General features: G+C 45.5%; 1 protein-coding gene across 1 annotated transcript in view; it reads left to right on the forward strand.

Moving 5' to 3' along the window:
* FURIN (furin, paired basic amino acid cleaving enzyme) overlaps positions 1-21,591 on the forward strand; it is a 205,906-nt gene that overhangs the window by 10,644 nt on the left and 173,671 nt on the right. The gene's annotated exons all lie outside the window — the stretch shown is intronic.

Here is a 21,591-nt window from a genome sequence, read left to right on the forward strand (position 1 = left end):
TCAGAAGACTTACGATTAAGAATTGTTGACTTGCATAAAGCTGGAAAGGGTTATAAAGGTATCTCCAAAAGCCTTGCTGTTCATCAGTCCATGGTAAGACAAATTGTCTATAAATGGAGAAAGTTCAGCACTGCTGCTACTCTCCCTAGGAGTGGCCGTCCTGTAAAGATGACTGCAAGAGCACAGCGCAGACTGCTCAATGAGGTGAAGACTCCTAGAGTGTCAGCTAATGACTTACAAAAGTCTCTGGCATATGCTAACATCCCTGTTAGCGAATCTACAATACGTAAAACACTAAAAAAGAATGGAGTTCATGGGAGGATACCACAGAGGAAGCCACTGCTGTCCAGAAAAAAATTGCTGCACGTTTACAGTTTGCACAAGAGCACCTGGATGTTCCACAGCAGTACTGGCAACATATTCTGTGGACAGATGAAACCAAAGTTGAGTTTGGAAGAAACACACAACACTGTGGAGAAATTGGCACAGCACACCAACATCAAAACCTCATCCCAACTGAAGTATGGTGGTGGGGGCATCATGGTTTGGGGCTGCTTTGCTGCATCAGGGCCTGGACGGATTACTATCATCAAAGGAAAAATGAATTCCCAAGTTTATCAAGACATTTTGCAGGAGAACTTAAGGTTATCTGTCCACCAGCTGAAGCTCAACAGAAGATGGGTGTTGCAACAGGACAACGACCCAAAGCATAGAAGTAAATCGACAACAGAATGGCTTAAACAGAAGAAAATGCGCCTTCTGAAGTGGCCCAGTCAGAGTCCTGACCTCAACCCGATTGAGATGCTGTGGCATGACCTCAAGAAAGCGATTCACACCAGACATCTCAAGAATATTGCTGAACTGAAACAGTTCTGTAAAGAGGAATGGTCAAGAATTACTCCTGACCGTTGTGCACGTCTGATCTGCAACTACAGGAAACGTTTGGTTGAAGTTATTGCTGCCAAAGGAGGTTCAACCAGTTATTAAATCCAAGGGTTCACATACTTTTTCCACCTGAACTGTGAATGTTTACATGGTGTGTTCAATAAAAACATTGTAACATTTAATTCTTTGTGTTATTAGTTTAAGCAGACTGTGATTGTCTATTGTTGTGACTTAGATGAAGATCAGATCACATTTTATGACCAATTTGTGCAGAAATCCATATCATTCCAAAGGGTTCACATACTTTTTCTTGCAACTTTATATTACTCGCTTCATCAGCCGCTGGCACCTGCCACCGGAGTATACTGCTGTGCTGTTTTTTTTTTTAATATATTATATTTTGTGCCCCTTGCTGTGTTAAGAGCAAAAACTCACTGGAAAAAGTGGCCTAAACGGGTGAAAATGCTCCAAACCCAGACACTATGGCGTGTCTAACTGGGGGAGAAATTCCTCTGCATGAGGTCCGCAGACAACGGCAATCCCCAGCAAAAAATGCGTACAATGGAGGATGCCGATGCGGACTGCATGCACCACAAGAACATCTTACACAAAATGATACATTGTGCAGATGAAAAAATATGCATAGACAATTCACTGAAAAAAATGCACCAAAATGATACGCAACTGACCATACTAGCCAATTCCTCAGGCCGATGTTAAAAGCTGAGAACTTTGCCAATATCTTCCAGTCAGGAACATATCGGAGCCCCTCATGCACCACGTCACGGTGTCTCAGCACGCATGGGGTCCTACCACTCAACTGCCTGTGGTGTGTGAACAGGGTCTGAACAGTGCAATTTGTGATATCACTATGGAGACATGTGAGAGCCTGGCTGTGAGTTAATTGCAGTTTAGTGGTAGGACCCCATGCGTGCTGAGACACCGTGACGTGGTGCATGAGGGGCTCCGATATGTTCCTGACTGGAAGATATTGGCAAAGTTCTCAGCTTTTAACGTCTGCCTGAGGAATTGGCTAGTATGGTCAGTTGCGTATAATTTTGGCGCATTTTTTTTCTGTGAGTTGTGTGTTATTCAGAAATTAAGTCCACTCCAGTGGGGGAAGGGTTGCATAAAAAATGGAGTGTAACACTAAAGCGGCACCTAACATTTGATAAATTTGGTGCAAATGATAATGTCAACTCAAGGAAAACTGACTGCCAAAAATTTCCCTCATGATAAACTCCCCCCTTGGTGTGTGTAGCGGATAGTGAGGATTTTGCTGATGAGTCTATGGGCACAAAATTATCTATGGAAAAATTTGTGCCCAAAGACTGTCATCAGCAAAATCCTCACTATCCGCTACACACACCAAGGGGGGAGTTTATCATGAGGGAAATTTTTGGCAGTCAGTTTTCCTTGAGTTGACATTATCATTATTTGCACCAAATTTATCAAAAGTTCGGTGCAGCTTTAGTGTTACACTCCACTTTTTATGCAACCCTTCCCCCACTGGAGTGGACTTGTGACATTTGTGCAACTTATTAATTTCTTAATAACATAGCTAACCACATCCTCTTTTCAAAACGGAGAGAGTGGTGTAAAATAACAAGATTGCAAGCGTTTGCATAAGAAAGCCATGTGAGAGCATTATTTCCCGGGCTGAACGCTGCTGCTGTAACACAAACTCATGGCATCATAACTATTTATAATGCTGTGGGTTCCTGCCCGACCTTGGATCTACTCAACTGTCCTGCCATGTTGCAGTGACTACAGCATTGTAAATCATCATAATGCCTTGAGTTCGTATCACAGGAGCAGTGTTCAGCCCGGGAAATGCCCTAAGGCCCCTTTCACACGAGCGAGTTTTCTGCCCAAGTGCAATGTGTGACCCGCACTGAATCCTGACCCATTCATTTCAATGATGCATTCAGGTTGCAGTTTTTTATTGTAGCTAGCTGAAATCGCTTAAATCATTCCCACAATGTAGAACACTAGGGTTTAATGAGGCTGCTAAATTGAAAACTGCATCCTGAATGCATGTCAGAACTGCACTGTGTACCAGCACGCTAAGGACACGTTCACACGAGCGAGTATTCGGCACGGGTGCAATGCGTGAGGTGAACGCATTGCACCTGTACTGAATCCGGACCCATTCATTTCAATGGGGCTGTGCACATGTGCGTTGGTTTTCACGCATCATTGTGCGTTGCGTAAAAAAATTGCAGCATGTTCTATAGTCTGCGATTTTTCACGCAACTCTGGCCCAATAGAAGAGAATGGAGCTGCGTGAAAATTGCATCGCATCCGCAAGCAAGTCCAGAGGCGATGCGTTTTTCACGCATGGTTGCTAAAAAAATGTTTGTATGCATTCAGTTTTTTTATCACATGCGTGCAAAACGCATTAAATCGCATTGCACCCGCACAATAAAAACTGAACGCGATCGCAGGCAAAACTGAATGACTTTGCCTGCGAAATCGCGCATTTATCACTGAACGCATCCGGACACGCTCGTGTGAAAGGGGCCTAAGGGTCCTTTTACACGTATACCTGATCTGGCAAGTTATCATGAACTAAGCGCACTCCTGGTATCTGGGGATGAGCGCCATCACCTCTGCTGTATGGGGGAAAGCAATCCATACAGTGATCGGTTGTCATAGAGAATCCGTATTCCAGCGCAGCAGATCCCTGTTTAGAGTGTAAGATCTGCTGCACAGGAACGATGAATTTCCGCGCTGGCAGAATCACTTTTAGCTTGTTGTCTGCTGTGTTTGTATTTCTAACATGCGTCACCGATGAGTTTTATTTTGTGACCAGTGCTCCCATGTATTTGTCTGCACTTGTAATTCTGGAAGAACCTCTTGTTAGGAGCTGGAAATAGGAAGTGGCTGAAAATGCGCTGCGTCTCTACTTGTCTGCAGCCGATGGAGAAGAAACGCACGAACCTCGCTGTGTCTGCTTCCTTGTTGACCTTTTGTGTCTTGCAGCATATTTTCTGGGTTTCTTTCAGGTAATCTCCATGACAGCACAGAAGAGTCCAATTGGATATCTTGTCTGCTTTGCACGGCCCTTTTTTTCTGTTACAAAACAAATTTGACATCAGAAAAGTGCAGATTGTTCCAGCGTGTGTACTTTACTTATCTATCACACCACTTCAGCAGGACACAAGTTTCTCTGCTGTCTCCATCTGCGCTTGCCCATTTTCCTACAGTTGCCTTGTAGTCTGTTATAATGTTACTATATTGCAGGATTTAAAGGGGTTTTAAAATATAATATATAGAATATATAAGCGACTCCTGTTGAAACTGTGGTATAAAGTCAATATCTAAAAATGTACCAAAGGGGAGTCGGGGACACGGAGAAGACTTTTGGGCAGACTAGATGGGCCAAATGGTTCTTACTGTATCTGCCAACTGTCACAGGGATGCTCAACCTGCGGTCCTCCAGCTGTTGTAAAACTACAACTCCCACCATGCCCTGCTGAAGGCTGATAGCTGTAGGCTGTTCAGGCATGCTGGGAGTTGTAGTTTTGCAACAGCTGGAGGGCCGCAGTTTGAGCATGCCTGTGCCAACACATTCTATGTCAGTGATGTGTGATGGAAGCTGTAGTCTGTGGTCTGCACACTGCTGCTGCTGAAGTCAAGCCCAATCCTTCTGCATTGTTGAGCAACACAACAGTATGACCTAAAAAAGGGTATTATGGGGGAGATTTATCAAGACTGACACTTTCTGCGGCGTAGGCCTCGTCATACATTAGACACTTCCTCCAGCAGTCTGTGCCCATAAACAGAAACCCCCAGCAGCTCTGAGCTGCCGTAAATAAAGATGGATTTGTTGTGGTGGTTGGCCATGCCCCCTTTCTGAAAAGTGGCGAGGGCAGTGACAGACTGCCGCTATTTAAAAAAAATAATAATCAGGCATACACACCTTCTGGCATAAATCCTGTATTGTACTGTTTTTGTGTCTAAAACTTGTAATGCATTCACATTTTGTCTGTATGAAAACTTGCGTATATGAATGTGTCCGTGTTACAACAGTTTGTTTTCCCTTTCATTAAACGGGGACATCATTTAAAATGAATAGACCCCGAATAAGGCTGACCAGGAGTACCTCTCTATATACTTGCTGTGGGTAGTAAGATAAATCTTCTCCTCCGTGTGCACCCCCATTCCTAGAACTAGAGAGGATTTTTAGGTTTCATTGTTTATTTTAAAAGCATCCAAGAGTTGTCCAATTACAACATCTTGCGCCCCAGGGGTCTGATCAGCCCCCCTCACAAGAACGGGCAGCAGATACAAGTGATTGGCACTTACCCCCTGCCCAGCGGATGGGGGATAACTTGATGTATTGGGACAACTCTTTTAAGGGTGCTTTTACCACATAGCTTTTTAGTGGTGGTTTTCTGCATTTTTGGGGTTTTTGCAATAAAAAACACGTGCTCCCAGATGTTAACCGAAGGTCTATGGGAAATATGAAGCAGGAGACAAAGTTTTTTTATTTTTTTATTTTGCCTCTGGCATCTTTGTTCATTAGGGGCATTCACATGAGTGTATCCATTTTGCGTTTTGAAAAACACGCATACTGGCATTTTGCCGATCAGCATGTTCTGTCATTTGTTAGAAATGCCTGTTCTTGTCCGCAAAACTGACAAGAATAGGACATTTGTATTTGGCGGGACGGATGCAGACCCATTAATTTCAATGGATGCTGTCTACATCTGTACTTCGATTCCGTGGCCCCGCAAAAAATATAGAGCATGTCCCATTCTTGTCTGCTATAGCGCATAAGAATAGGCATTTCTGTCATAGGGCAGTCCGCAAAACACATACGGTCGTCTGAATGCGCCCTTAAGTGGTGGTTTTGTCTTTCTTGCTGCTTTTTCAAAAACGCAGCATGGTATAGCTCTTGGCGTTTTTCAGGTGTTTTGCCAACACCTTCTTTATAGGGAAAAATACGATGTAGTGATAAGACACCACTGTCATGTGGCCTGGGCGCAGCTCATACCCATTCACTTCAATGGGGCTGAGCCGCGCCCAGGCCACTTGACAGTGGTGAGGTCACTGGCCTATGGGAAGCGGTGAGAATGCCACAGCGTTACTTCCTGACAAACTGCTGACCACTGATGGAGAAGATTGTTGCATGCAAATGCAGCAATCTTCTCCATAGTATGGAGAGGAGCGATCAAAAAATTCTTGTTTTTCCGACAGCTGATTATGCTGTGCAAACACAATCTCCTGGTGGCAAACAGCTAGTCAGTATGGGGACGAGTGATGGCATTCATGGCCACCAGGAGATTGTGTTTGCACAGCATAATCGGCTGTCGGTAAACAAAAATTTTTGCATACGCACAAACAATCGGATTACCCGATGAACGAGCGCTTGCACCACCCCATCGTTGCTAACGAACGTTACTATGAATGCTGGGTAGCGATAACCTGTGCGATAACAGTGGTCCCTCAGAATACAATGGCCTCAAGAAACGATGGTTTCAACATACAATGGTCGTCTGGAATCCATTAATATTGTAACTTGAGGAACCACTCTATTCCTAGACTGCATTATTCTTTCATGAGTCTTAGTTTTTTGTTTTTTGATCTCGGACCAGTCAATGATAGAACAACTTGAGTGGTCATAGTCTAAATAACTACATGGACTAATGCAATCTGTAGTGTCCACCTACTATTATTCATCCCCCATACAGTTTATATGTTGTCGGGCAGCATTTCTGTTTACCTAGAGAGATGTGCTGCGGGCATTTTGATTTTTATGTTCACATTCAAGATCCAGTCGGTTGACAAACAAGTTTATTTGCTTGTCAGCTGCTTTTTGGGTTGTTTGAATGGGCCAGAGATCAAGAACGAGTGTCCTAGTAATGTTTGTTTAGAATAAATTTGGGATTCCTCCAAATTGCAAAAATTTTTCCCAAGAAATGGGAACAAAAACATTTTAATAGTGTTAAATTAAGGAGAATCTGTCAATGTGATCAATCCTAGTAATCTAGGCATACCTAGGTAGGGTTGATTATGCTGACCACAACAACCCCTCTGCTGAGCAATCGGATGTGGCGTTTTAGAGACACTTGCACTTTTATTTTTAAGTGCTCGGTGCACCCAGGAGCTGGCCTTCCCGCTCTGAGATCCATACATGCGCCAACTGTACTCACTGGTCCATGTGAGATTTCAGGGCCAGGCATCTGAACATTGAGGATACCTGGCTCTGTCAATCAGTGCAGGAGGGGAAGCTTTGGTCCGAGGGGCTAGGCCAGCTGCTCGGTGCCCCAAGCACCTCATTATCATAAGCATAAAAGTCCAGATTTCTCTAAAACAACCCATCTGATTTGCTGCAAGAAAGGTGGTGTTGCACTCGGCATGATCAACCCTACAAGGCAGTAGTAGGTTTACTAGAGTTTATCGTGCTGACAGATGCTCTTTAAAACTCCCTCCACCAGGCCTGAGTTGTAAATTATAGGTCATTGCAAAGGTTCGCATTACCTTCTTTTTTGCACAAGTATGCAAGTTATTCTAAAACCTTGTTGAAAATCGTTAATCCTGGCATGTCTGTACATGGTAAATATACTAGCCCAGACTAATTGGTTAGTTACTAATACCATGAGGTGTGGGGCCAGGGTCTCGCCCACACTGACTGGATCAGAGCTGGAGCACAGTTCACTCACTTCAGAGACGTCTCCTCCTTTAGTCGTTTCTAGAGATGAGTGAATTTCATATTTTGAAATTCGTTCGGTGGTAAAAGCAGAATTGCATTATGGATTCCATAACCGCGGACAATAACGCAAATCTATGACGGAATGCATAACAGAATGCCTTTAGAGGCATTCCGTCATAATAGAAGTCTGAGCTGCAAAACGGAATTGGGTTGAATTAGTGGTGTGGCTTGTTGCAAAACATCACTCCTTTTTTGGCAGCCCGGACTTTCAACCGATGGCAAAAAGAAAAGTTCTTTAGTACCCTTGCCTTATTGTATACAGTATTTCTTACTCTAAATGTTAAAATAGAATAATCTCCACCTGGATAAACGCAATATATTTTAGCATTTATTCTTGTTAAAGGGGTCGTACGGTTAAATAATGCTAATAACCTATCATCAATATCGGGTAGGTGGGGGTCCAACACTCAGTATCCCACTGATCGGCTGTTCATGCAAGTGCTGCGCCCTCTTCATTGTTTTCCTGCACACGGTATAGATTGTAATGGCGGTGCTGGGTAATTACAGCTTCTTCTCCCACTCAAAAGCAGCACTTTTCTAGCCGTAATCATTAGACGTGAATAGTTACGCTGCCAGTACAAGAACTGCTTTAGGCCCTGCTTACACATGTGGTTTGTTGCAGGGGGAAAAAAACCACAAAGGGATTGTTTCCATTAAAGGGCCAGTTGACTTCAGTTGTATTTTACTATAGGCAAATCATTTGGCGTCAGCTGGCCTCTGTTCTCTCAGGTTTTCATCCTTCTTGGCAGGTAGAATACATTTCTGTCACATTATTCTGTCCAGTTTAAAAATTTTTTTTTAAAAAAAATGCGTATATAGTTTAAGTCAAAGGCTTTTTCCTGGATATCAATATGATGGCCCGTCCTGAGAATAAATTTGGAGGGGGGGAGGGGGTGGGTAGAGACACCCGGAACACAGTGTAAGGATTTGAAAGCAGGTGGTGCTGTACGCTGTGTACTGGCCCTGTTCCAGTGAATGGGGGATGAGCTGCAGTAACCAGACATGGCCACTACATGGTGTACTGTGCTGCCCGCTTCTGGCTCTGTACACTTCAGTTCACCAGACTAAAAAATAAACAGGGGCCATTGCCTCCTAAACTGCAAAATTTAGGAGCCAAATAAAATTTTTAGTCGCCAAATTGAAAATATATCTAATTATAATAATAAAAATTAAAAAAAGACTGAGTAGATGAAACACAGGTCACAGTAAAAAGCCAGCACTACATGTAGGAGAATACAGCACCACATACCTGTTACATCCAGTGACATTTACTGTCATGTAGATCTTCTTTCCTCTTCCCCTCAGTTTGACCCAGACCGCCATGACAAATTCGTTCAGCCGCATCTCGCGTCTTTAGAGTTTGTTACGGACGCGTAAGATTTTTCTGTAATTTTTTTTATTTTATTTTTTTCCACACTGCCCTATATAGTAATTTTCACGCACATAGTAATTACTCCCCCCACTGCCTCCACAGTAGAAATATGCTCCACAATAGTAATTTGCCCCCATACTGCCCTCTGGTGCCCCCCTTATGGCAAGTAATGTGCCCCCCTTATGCACCTGTGTCCTTTCGCTGGCACTCACTAGCTTCTGGTACGGCCCGGGATGATGCAACGCAGACGTGCACACCTCACTGCTGTGCGTCTCGGCACAGGCGGGCGTGATGTAATCACGCCCGCCTGCGCTGGGATTTCATTACCAAATAGACCTCAGGTCTGTAGAGTAGGTGATCGGCAGCGGGGCAAGGAACTATTGGCTCCCATGCCCCGCCGCAATATCTAGCTACAGTGCGGCAGCTGTGTCGCAAATGGCGAGAATGCTAAGTCTTGTCGCCATCTGAAAATTTTAAGACGCATTGGCGACTATTTTGGTCGCCATCTGCAGCGCTGACTTCCTGCTGGCAGCCTATTGGTGGGTGGTGCCAGGTGTTTTACCTCCCAGGGATATGATATTGGTGACCTATCCTCATATAGGTTATACTTTATTTCACTCCTGATGCCCGCACGTCCACTGCATCTCGAGGAGGAACCAATAGCAGGCCGCAACGGGACTAACCTCCCTAGAGTCACCCGCCATGCTAGGGAGGCTCGTCCCTAGGGATGAGCGAATTGACTTCGGATGAAACATCCGAAGTCGATTTGCATAAAACTTTGTTTTAATACTGTCCGGAGCAGGAGCTCCGTACGGTATTAGAATGTATTGGCTCCAATGAGCCAAAGTTATTGCTTTGCGAAGACTTGAGACTCCAGGTAATAACTTAATAAATTAATCTGTACTGTAAAAAACCATTTCCCGAACTCTGGTTCGGTTCCAAGGTACACTTGGAAACGAACCTGAGTTCGGGAAATGTGTTTTTTTACTCATCCGGGGGTGAGTGTACGCTCTTACTTTGGGGCAGATTTAATAATACTGCCTAAATCTTTTTAGCTAGTGATGTGCTGTAGATTTTCTGCATATAAACCCTACCATATGGCTACTTTCAAATGTTGCAGATTCTTGCGTGGAAAAGCAACAGTTTTAGGCCTCATGCACACGACCGTTTTATTCAGTGTCCATTGAGCCGTTTTTCGTGATTTTCTGCGGACCCATTGATTTTTCAATGGGTCCGTTGAAAACTCGGCTAATGCACAGTTTGCCATCCGTGTCCGTGATCTGTGGTTCCAGTCAGTCAAAAAAATATAACCTGTCCTATTATTTTTGCGGAAAACGCTTCGCGGACCCATTCAATCAATGGGACCGCTAAAAAATGCGGAGGCACACAAGATTGTCGTCCGTTTTTTTCCTATCATTTGCATGGCAAACCTGTTTGACTTTTTTTTTACATTCCTTTATGGCCTCCTGCACACGACAGTTTGTGTGCACCCGTGGCCGTTGTGCCGTGTTCTGTTTTTGTACCTACCCTATGGCTACTTTCAAATGTTGCAGATTCTTGCGTGGAAAAGCAACAGTTTTAGGCCTCATGCACACAACCGTTTTATTCAGTGTCCATTGAGCCGTTTTTCGTGATTTTCTGCGGACCCATTGACTTTTAATGGGTCCGTGTAAAAATCGGAAAATGCACTGTTTTGCAGCCGCATCCGTAATCCGTGTTTCCTGTCCGTCCAAAAAATATGACCTGTCCTATTTTTTTGACGGACAACGGTTCACGGACCCATTCAAGTCAATGGGTCCGTGAAAGAACACGGATGCACACAAGATTGGCATCCGCGTCCGTGATCCGTGGCCGTAGGTTACTTTCATACAGACGGATCCGAAGATCCGTCTGCATAAAAAAAGCTTTTTCAGAGCTGAGTTTTCACTTCGTGAAAACTCAGAACAGACAGTATATTCTAACACGGAGGCGTTCCCATAGTGATGGCGACGCTTCTAGTTAGAATATACTACGAACTGTGTACATGACTGCCCCCTGCTACTTGGCAGCACCCGATCTCTTACAGGGGGCTGTGATCCGCACAATTAACCCCTCAGGTGCTGCACCTAAAGGGTTAATTGTGCATATCATAGCCCTCTATAAGAGATCAGGGGACAGACCCCCCTCCCTCCCCAGTTTTAATTTCATTGGTGGCCAGTGCGGCCCCCCCTCCCTCCATTGTATTATTTTCATTGGTGGCACAGTGTGCGGCCTCCCCTCTCCCCCCCCCCCCCCCTCGATTGTATTATTTCCATTGGTGGCACAGTGTGCGGCCTCCCCCCCCCCCCCCCCCCTATTGTATTATTTCCATTGGTGGCACAGTGTGCGGCCCCCCCCCCCCCCCCCTCTATTGTATTATTTTCATTGGTGGCACAGTGTGCGGCCTCCCCTCTCCCCCCCCCCCTATTGTATTATTTCCATTGGTGGCACAGTGTGCGGCCTCCCCCCCCCCCCCCCCCCCCCTCTATTGTATTATTTTCATTGGTGGCACAGTGTGCGGCCTCCCCTCTCTCCCCCTTCCCCTGATCATTGGTGGCAGCGGAGAGTTCTGATCGGAGTCACAGTTTAATCGCTGGGGCTCCGATCGGTAACCATGGCAACCAGGACGCTACTGCAGTCCTGGTTGCCATGGTTACTTAGCAATATTAGAAGCTGCGCTGTCTGTGACCGGCCGGTAGCTCCTCCTTCTGGTAAGTGACAGATCATTAAGCAATGCGCCGCACAGACCTGTCACTTACCAGTAGCAAGAGCTCCCGGCCGGTCACAGACAGCGCAGCAGGTAAGTATGATGCTTCTAATATTGCTAAGTAACCATGGCAACCAGGACTGCAGTAGCGTCCTGGTTGCCCTGGTTACCGATCGGAGCCCCAGCGATTAAACTGGGACTCCGATCGGAGCTCTCCGCTGCCACCAATGATCGGGGGGGAGAGGGGAGGCCGCACACTGTGCCACCAATGAAAATAATACAATAGAGGGGGGGCCGAGGGGGGTCTGCCCCCTGCTGCCTGGCAGCCCCTGATCTCTTACAGGGGACTATGATACGCACAATTAACCCCCTCAGGTGCGGCACCTGAGGGGTTAATTGTGCGGATCACAGACCCCTGTAAGAGGCAGGGGGCAGTCATGTACACAGTGCTTAGTATATTCTAACTTGAAGCGTCCCCATCACCATGGGAATGCCTCTGTGTTAGAATATACTGTCTGATCTGAGTTTCACGATCTAACTGATATCCGATGGTATATTCTAACATAGAGGCGTTCCCATCGTGATGGGGACGCTTCAAGTTAAAATATACCATCGGATTGGAGAAAACTCCGATCCGATGGTATAATAGGGACTCGTGACTTTACATTGAAAGTCAATGAGGACGGATCAGTTTGCAATTGCACCATATTGTGTCAACGTCAAACGGATCCGTCCCCATTGACTTGCATTGTAATTCAGGACGGAGCCGTTTGGCTCCGCACGGCCAGGCGGACACCAAAACGACTTTTTTTTCATGTCCGTGGATCCTCCAGAAATCAAGGAAGACCCACGGACGAAAAAACGGTCACAGATCACGGACCTACGGACCCAGTTTTTGCGGACCTTAAACAAAAAACGGTCGTGTGCAGGAGGCCTATGTCTGGTGGTCCTCCGAAAATAAAGGAAGACACACTGAAACGGATCACGGATCGTGTGCATGAGGCCTTATACAGTACCAACGAAGTGCATGAGATTTCACAAATCTCATCTACACTTTGCTTTTTGTTCTGTGCAGTTAATTGACCTACCAATCAAATTTTTAAATCCGCAGCTTGTTAATTTTTGTGGTTCCTTTGTGCGGATTTCACGCTTTTCAATGCAGGGGTGAGGTCTGCAGCAAAACGGCATCAAAATCTGCAAGAAACATGTGCACATGAATCTAACTTCAAAAATCGTGGTATGTTTCATAAGGCGCTATACTTCTCAATCACACAGTGCATACCTCTTCGTAGTTGCACGGACACATGAGCTTTCATGCAAAAGCTTATGTTTCTTTCTTCAAAAGGAACAATCTGGAGGTTTTACCATGGCCATCACAGTCCCCTGGTCTGAACATCATTGAAAATCTGAGGATAGATCTCAAAAGAGCAGTGTGTGCAAGACAGCCCAGAAATCTCACAGAACTGCAAGACTTTTGCAAGGAAGAATGCATAAAAATCCCTCAAACAAGAATTGAAAGACTCTTGGCTACAAAAATCATTTACAAGCTGTGATACTTCCCAATGGGAGTGCTACTAGGTGCTAACCATGCAGGGTGCCCAGGGTTTTTTGCTTTGGCCCCTTTTTCCTTTTTTGATATCTTGAAAATGTAAAAGATAAAAAATCTTGTGACCAGGGGTTCCCAAAATTTTGTATGCCACTGTATATGTATATAAAATATATGGCGAGATCTAATGAATATACAAATCCCCCTCTCACTATCAAATTGTGCCATAGCTTGCCAGACTTGCCTTTCAGGATCCCTGGAAAGCTGGGTAGTAAACAACGTGGAGCTGTAATGAAGATATGATAACTACCTAGTGAAATCCCCTTTTTGAATACCAATTGTCATTGCCTGCCAGATTTCCCTTTCAGGAACTTGGGAATGATGGATGGCATTTTTCTTTCTCAAGCTGCAGAAAAAATATAAATGAAAACAAGCAACATATAAAACTCACCTATTCCAGGTGTAATTCTTGCCTGGAGCTCCACATAATTACTGCATCAGGACCTTATTCATTATACAGTTTATATGCACTATAATAATCAATAGGAGCCAGGCCTTCCCCCCTATTCCCCAAAGTTCAGTGACAACATGCTGGTGCCCCTAGCTGGTCTCCAGCAGAGGATGGAGGAGGCTGGGTGGAAAGGGCTCCCACTGTGCTTGCAAGATTTCAGCAGAAGGGCTTGTTCCTGCCGCTTTCTGAAAGGGGTTGTCTCTTCTCAGAAATTGGTGGCATATCGCTAGGATATGCCACCAGAGAACTCCCATAGAAATGGAGGGTGGCCATGCTTGCGCGGTGCTCTCTCCTTTACTTTAGGGGGGGGGGGGGGGGGGGGTCTGTTCTGAAGTTGCGTACAGGACCCACTCCTGTCTGACATTGGTAGCAATTCCAGTGATATGCCACACAACACAACCCTTTTAACCGTTGGACTTTTATTTCATGATTTTAGAGGTTTAGGCTGGGTTCACACGAGCGGTTGCCGTGCGTGGCATCCGCTCCGTGAAAGAGTGCCAAGACCCGATGCAGACTGCAGAGGCACGGAACATTAACATGACTGATAATGCTCCATGCCTCTCTGTGACCATTTTTACTACGAAATCACAGTTGTCACAGAGAGGCACGGAGCATTATCAGTCATGTTACTGCTCCGTGCCTCTGCAGTCTGCATCGGGTCTTGGCACTCTTTCACGGAGCGGATGCCACGCACGGCATCCGCTCGTGTGAACCCAGCCTTAGTGTTCCTTTAAAGAGAACCAATCATCAACTTCATGCTGATCTCACTGAGGGCAGCTCATGAGCTAAAAGTCAGTGGTTACTGAGAACCAGCATCATAATCATTGCAGCCCAGGCCTTGAAAAGAGTCAGATCTCCCTGAGAAGAGTCCTTGTTATTCCTAATCTCCTGCTCTCTCACCCGTCTGCTGATGGTTGGCAGTTCTCTCCTAGAGAGAAAGGGAGAAAACTAGGTAGAAGATGGTCAGACATCAGCAGGAGAGCAGGAATTCATGGATAACCAGGACTCTTCTCAGGTGGCCGGGACTCTTTTCAGGCCCAGTCTGCAATGATTGTGATGCTGGTTCTCGTCAACCACTTTTAACTTCTAAATGACAGACCTGAAAGCATCTCACCTGTCTCTACTTTATGCTGCAGTTAGTATGGGCAGCATAAAGGTGATGACAGGTTCCCTTTTAAGTAAAGTACCCTTTGTGGTATGCTGGATTTCTCACCTCTTGTATGACTGTCCACACATTGGATGAGCACCTGAAATGACCACTTAATTGTGGTTAATAGGCAGGTGGGAAGCCTTTGTCTGCTCTTGTTTCTATGCAACCCACTGCCGCCTAGGCTTTTTGTTGTGCAAGCTCTGGAATGACTAGCACAGAAGAGGTTAACCTTTTTCCAGACCTCGGCGTGTCGATACCTGCATGAAGTAGAGACAGACTGGCTGCGGTCAGTGCACTGAAGGAAGCTGCTTCCCGCACATGCAGTGACCTCATGCCACGTGTCTGCTAAAAAAGCCAAGCAAATTATAGTGGGGATCTGAAAGCCCATCCCTGTGGTCAGTGGGGTACACTCTTTTCTTATTTAAAGTATGGCGAGGGGTTTATCAGGTCATCCGCTGATGGAAGCTGTACACATAGGCTTAATGCTAAACGACTCTGCTGTGAGCAGCATTAGTCAGACCTCTACACCTATGACTTATCCTGATGGATCTCTTCCCAGGGAGAGGTGTAACTCATGGCTCTAAATGACACATCAGCATTGAACAGTCTGGTGCGGTTTCAAGACGGCAAAAGGAGGATACTAATACTTGTATAAGTGAATGTTCACATGTGGCAGATTTGTTGTTCTCTACTCCTCGATACAGTTCTTTCTGCAGCATGTGCATGGATTTCTGCAAACCGGATTCTGAACTTTGGGCACGTGGGAGTATCTGTTAAAAGCTTGTTTGTTCAGCTGACAGCTGTTTCTTCCAACAGACAACCCCCCCCCCCCCCCCCAAACACATCCATTGATGAAAAAAGGATTAGGCAAATTTAACATTGGAAGAATTGGGACACCACGAGAAGTTTTAGATCCGGAATGCTCAACCTGCGGTCTTCCAGCTGTTGCAAAACTACAATTCTCAGCATGCCCTAATAGCTGTAGGCTGTCCAGGCATACTGGGAGTTGTAGTTTTGCAACAGCTGGAGGGCCGCAGGTTGGGCATCCCTGTTTTAGATGGTTGACTGTGACCGTTGGGCCAATGTTCATGTAATGTGTAGGGCCACCATAAGGCTACTTTCACACTTGCGTTTTTCTTTTCCGGCATAGAGTTCCGTCACAGGGGCTCTATACCGGAAAAGAACTGATCAGGTATGTCCCCATGCATTCTGAATGGAGAGTAATCCGTTCAGTTTGCATCAGTATGTCTTCAGTTCAGTCGTTTTGACTGATCAGGCAAAAGAGAAAACCGTAGCATGCTACGGTTTTATCTCCGGCTAAAAAAACTGAAGACTTGCCTGAATGCCGGATCAGGCATTTTTTCCCATAGGAATGTATTAGTGCCGGATCCGGCATTCAGAATACCGGAATGCCGGATCCGTCCTTCCGGTATGCGCATGCGCAGACTGAAAAAAAGGTGAAAAAATAAATGCCGGATCCGTTTTTGCCGGATGACACCGGAAAGACGGATCCGGCATTTCAATGCATTTTTTCGACTGATCAGGCATTTTTAAGACTGATCAGGATCCTGATCAGTCTTACTAATGCCATCAGTTAGCATACATTTTGCCTGATCCGGCAGGCAGTTCCGGCGACGGAACTGCTTGCCGGATCTCTCTGCCGCAAGTGTGAAAGTAGCCTAAGAAGTCTTTAGTGCTAAACAACCAATCAACCACGCCCACCAGTGCTGCCGTAGGCTGGGTTCACTTCTGCATTGTCATTTCCCCGGCAAGCCCTAATAAATACAGTAGTACATGTATAGACACCTGCCGCTGACTGCAGATCAGTCATTTGTATGTCGATACGCACCCCTATTCCCCTACTGTGCGCCCACAAACCAACCATAGAGTGCATTGAGAGGACTCTTGTGCGTACACGCAGAATGGAGAGGACTTTAGCAGAAATGCATTCCACAGCCGTTTGTGGGCGCATAGCCGGGGAATGGGGGTGAGAGAGGATCTATATACAAATGACTGATCTGCAGTCAGCGCCAGGTGTTCTGTACATGTATTACTGCACTTAATAGATCTTTTCCAAAGTGATAGATTCCCTCTAATTAGTCTCTAGGGGAGTCTGTTATATTGTCTTGAGAGTTAAGCCTCTTGCACATGAACGTACTTTATTTTACGTTCCATTTTTGCGGTTTCTGTTTGCGGTCTGTATGCGGAACCATTCATTTAAATGGATCCGCAAAAAAAAACAGTACTCTGTGTGCATTCAGTTTCCGTATATCCGTTCCGCTAAGAGATAGAACTTGTCCTATTATTGTCTGCATAACAGACAAGGATAGGACTGTTCTATTAGAGGCAAGCTGTTCCGTTCCGCAAAATACGGAATGCACATGGACGTCATCTGTATTTTTTTGGGGTTTTTTGCGGACTGCAAAATACATATGGTTGTGTGCAAGAGGCCTTAGACTCGCGTCACATAATGGTTTGTCTGCTTTTGCTGATATCCCAATGTGTCCGTTTACTGTCCAGCAATTGCCAGCCATGAAATGTTGGTGGGGAAAAAAGTCATCGCTAGTAGGAGTGAGACACTGGATGCTGATTGGGCATCTCCCAATTTAGAATGGGTCCTTTGTAACTCTTAGATAGTTGGTGAATACCAGTGGGGCAAAAAAAGTATTTAGTCAGCCACCAATTGTGCAAGTTCTCCCACTTAGGCTACTTTCACACTAGCGTTGTTTTAATCCGGCGTTCAATTCCGACACCGGAACTGCCCGCCGGATCCGGAAAAAACGTGTGAAAACGGATTACATTTGAATCCTGATCAGGATTTTGATCACAATGAAAAAATGCATTGGAAAAAACGGATCCGCCATTTAGGGACTTTAACTTTTTTTTTCACATTTTTCGGGTTTAACATGCAAAAGCCGGATCCGTTTTGACTGAACACACAGCGCCAGATCCGGCGTTAATGCAAGTCAATGGGAAAAAGGCCTGATCCGGCGTTCAAAGTGTTCAGGCTTCTTGGCCGGAGGTAAAAATACTGCATGCTACGTTTTTCTGAAAAGCCTGATCAGTCAAAAAGACTGAACTGAAGACATCCTGATGCATCCTGAAGGACTGACTCTCCATTCAGAATGCATGGGGATAAAACTGATCAGTTCTTTTCCGGATTTGAGTCCCTAGGACGGAACTCAGCGCCGGAAAAGAAAAACGCTAGTGTGAAAGTACTCTTAAAGATGAGTGGCCTGTAATTTTCATCATGGGTATACCTCAACTATGAGAGACATAATGAGAAAAACAAATCCAGAAAATCACTCTGATTTTAAAAGAATTTTTAATTGTAAATTATGGTGGAAAATAAGTACCGTATTTGGTCAATAAGAATAGTTCATCTCAATACTTTGTTGGCAATGACAGAGGTCAAACGTTTTCTGTAAGTCTTCACAAGATTTTCACACACTGTTGCTGGTATTTTGGCCCATTCCTCCATGCAGATCTCCTCTAGAGCAGTGATGTTTTGGGGCTGTCGCTGGGCAACACGGACTTTCAACTCCCTCCAAAGGTTTTCTATGGGGTTGAGATCTGGAGACTGGCTAGGCCACTCCAGGACCTTGAAATGCTTCTTCCGAAGCATCTCCTTCGTTGCCCGGGTGGTGTGTTTGGGATCATTGTCATGCTAAAAGACCCAGCCATGTTTCATCTTCAATGCCCTTGCTGATGGAAGAGGTTTTCACTCAAAATCTCACGATACATGGCCCCATTCATTCTTTCCTTTACACAGATCAGCGTCCTGGTCCCTTTGCAGAAAAACAGCCACAAAGCATGATGTTTCCACCCCCATGCTTCACAGTAGGTATTAGGGATCGACCGATTATCGGTTTTACCGATATTATCGGCCGATATTGAGGATTTTGACCGTTATCGGTATCGGCATCTATTTTGCCGATATACCGATAATGTATTGGGAACACAGAACGCCCTGCTGTCAGTGCTCTCTGTGTTCCCTCCGCAGCACAGGGGAGAAGGAAGCAGTGTCTCCCTCCCCCTGTGCCGCTGCTGCCGCCAATGAGAGGAGAGAACATAAGAGGAGGGGCGGGGCTGTGGCCGCTGCTCCACCAATGAAGAGAAGTCTTTCATTAATTCATATACAGGAGGCGGGAGCTGGCTGCAGAATCACATAGCCGGCTCCCGACCTCTATGAGCAATAGCTGCGATCTGCGGTAGTTAACCCCTTAGGCGCCGCGCATCGCAGCTACTTGTCATAGAGGTCGGGAGCCGGCTATGTGATTCTGCAGCCAGCTCCCGCCTCCTGTATATGAATGATTGAGAGACTTATCTTCATTGGTGGCGCAGTGTGCCCCCCCAAGCCCCCCAGTATTAATCATTGGTGGCACAGTGCACCCTCCACCCCCATCCTAATAGTAAAAACATTGGTGGCGCAGTCTGCCCCCCCCCCCCCCAAGCCCCCCAGTATTAATCATTAGTGGCGCAGTGCGCCCCCCACCCCATCCCAGTATTAAAAACGTTGGTGGTGCAGTGCGCCCCCCCCCCCCACCAGTATTAATCATTGGTGGCAGTGGCCACAGGATCCCCTCTCCCCTGCTCCTCCGATCGGAGCCCCAGCTGTGTAATCCTGGGGCTCCGATCGGTTACCATGGCAGCCAGGACGCTATTGAAGCCCTGGCTGCCATGTTCAGCTCCATGCTGCTGTGTGCACAGAGCACAAAGCAGCAGGGACAGTGTGAGATCCTATTCACCCTGATAGAGCTCTATCAGGGTGAATGGGACAAGGGTTCTAGTCCCTAAGGGGGCTAAAAGTTAGTAAAATAAAAAAACACAAATATTAAGTATAAATGAAAGTGACAAAAAAAAATACACATTAACAATAAACATAAATTTTCAGCAGATTTGTGTAGGAATTTTTATTGTTATTCAAATTGTTATTTGGATGCAACTTGGCATTCTTTCTCCTCCAAACACGACGAGTTGTTTTTACCAAAAAGTTCTACTTTGGTTTCATCTGACCATATGACATTCTCCCAATCCTCCTCTTCTGGATCATCCAAATGCTCTTTAGCAAACTTCAGACGGGCCCAGACATGTACTGGCCTAAGCAGGGGGACACGTCTGGCACTGCAGGATTTGAGTCCCTTGCGGCGTAGTGTGTTACTGATGGTAGCCTTTGTTACTTCGGTCCCAGCTCTCTGCAGGTCATTCACTAGGTCCTGCCATGTGGTTCTGGGATTTTTGCTCACCGTTCCTGTGATCATTTTGACCCCATGGGGTGAGATCTTGCATGGAGCCCCAGAACGAGGGAGATTATCAGTGGTCTTGTAGGTCTTCCATTTTCTAATAATTGCTCCCAAAGTTGATTTCTTCACACCAAGCTGCTTGCCTATTGCAGATTCAGTCTTCCCAGCCTGGTGCAGGTCTACTATTTTTGTTTCTGGTGTCCTTCGACAGCTCTTTTTGGTCTTAGCCATAGTGGAGTTTGGAGTGTGACTGTTTGAGGTTGTGGACAGGTGTCTTTTATACTGATAACAAGTCCAAACAGGTGCCATTAATACAGGTAATAAGTGGAGGACAGAGAAGCCTCTTAAAGAAGTTACAGGTCTGTGAGAGCCAGAAATCTTGCTTGTTTGTAGGTGACCAGATACTTATTTTACTGAGGAATTTACCAATTAGTTCATTAGAAATCCTACAATGTGATTTCCTGTATTCTTTCCCCCCATTCTGTCTCTCATAGTTGAGGTATACCTATGATGAAAATTACAGGCCTCATCTTTTTAAGTGGGAGAACTTGCACAATTGGTGGCTGACAAAATACTTTTTTTGCCCCACTGTATCTCCTCGGCAGTAAAAAGGTTACTTCCTGGGTGTCATAAAGTGAACACATCGCAGGTCATGTGCACATTCCAGGTTATTTAAAGGGGTTTTTAACTGATGATCTATCCTCTGGATATCTGGAGTAGATGATCAGCGGCGTTCCCTAGGCCAGTGACGTCTCGTTCATTGGTCATATGGCCTAGTCCCAGCTCAGCCTCTGTTGAAGTGTATTGCGCTTAGCTGCGGTACGGCACTGCTTGATGAGAGAAGGCAATGGTGCTAGTGCCAGTGCCTTCTCAAACAGCTGATTGTGGGGGTATCTGGTGTCAGACCCCCCCCCCCCCCCACCAATAAGATACCGAGAACCCCTTTAATTGCAAAATTTGTGGAAAGCTGAACATGATGATCCTCCTCTTTAACCAATTGGGCATCCAAAGCAAGGTGAAGGCAGGTAACTTACTATACATGCATCATATAAGTGGACAAGCTGTAATTGGTGGAAAGCTTAGGGCTCAGCCACACTTTCAGGTTTCCTGATGCAGTTTTTTTATGACTGAGTGAATAAAAAAAAAAAAAGTCCTATCCGTCCTTTATACTTTTTCCTTTTTATGATCCACTCCTGATTTTTGGCATCCGGAAACCTGACCGTCAGGCTGTATTCTTACCGCTGTGATGAGCAGGCTTTTTTATTTTTTATTTTTAATGTTCCAGGCTGATAAGTTACATTTTATCTGCACAAAGCTCTACTGACAGAGAAATACCGCAGAGAGTCTATTACAGGCTTACGATAAGCAACTGCACATGTGGAGTTCAATTTATTTCCATAGCAAAAGTGTGGTTAAGTCCTGTGAGTTTTCATAAATT

Source organism: Bufo bufo, chromosome 1 (assembly GCF_905171765.1).
Source record: "Bufo bufo chromosome 1, aBufBuf1.1, whole genome shotgun sequence".
Taxonomy (NCBI): domain Eukaryota; kingdom Metazoa; phylum Chordata; class Amphibia; order Anura; family Bufonidae; genus Bufo; species Bufo bufo.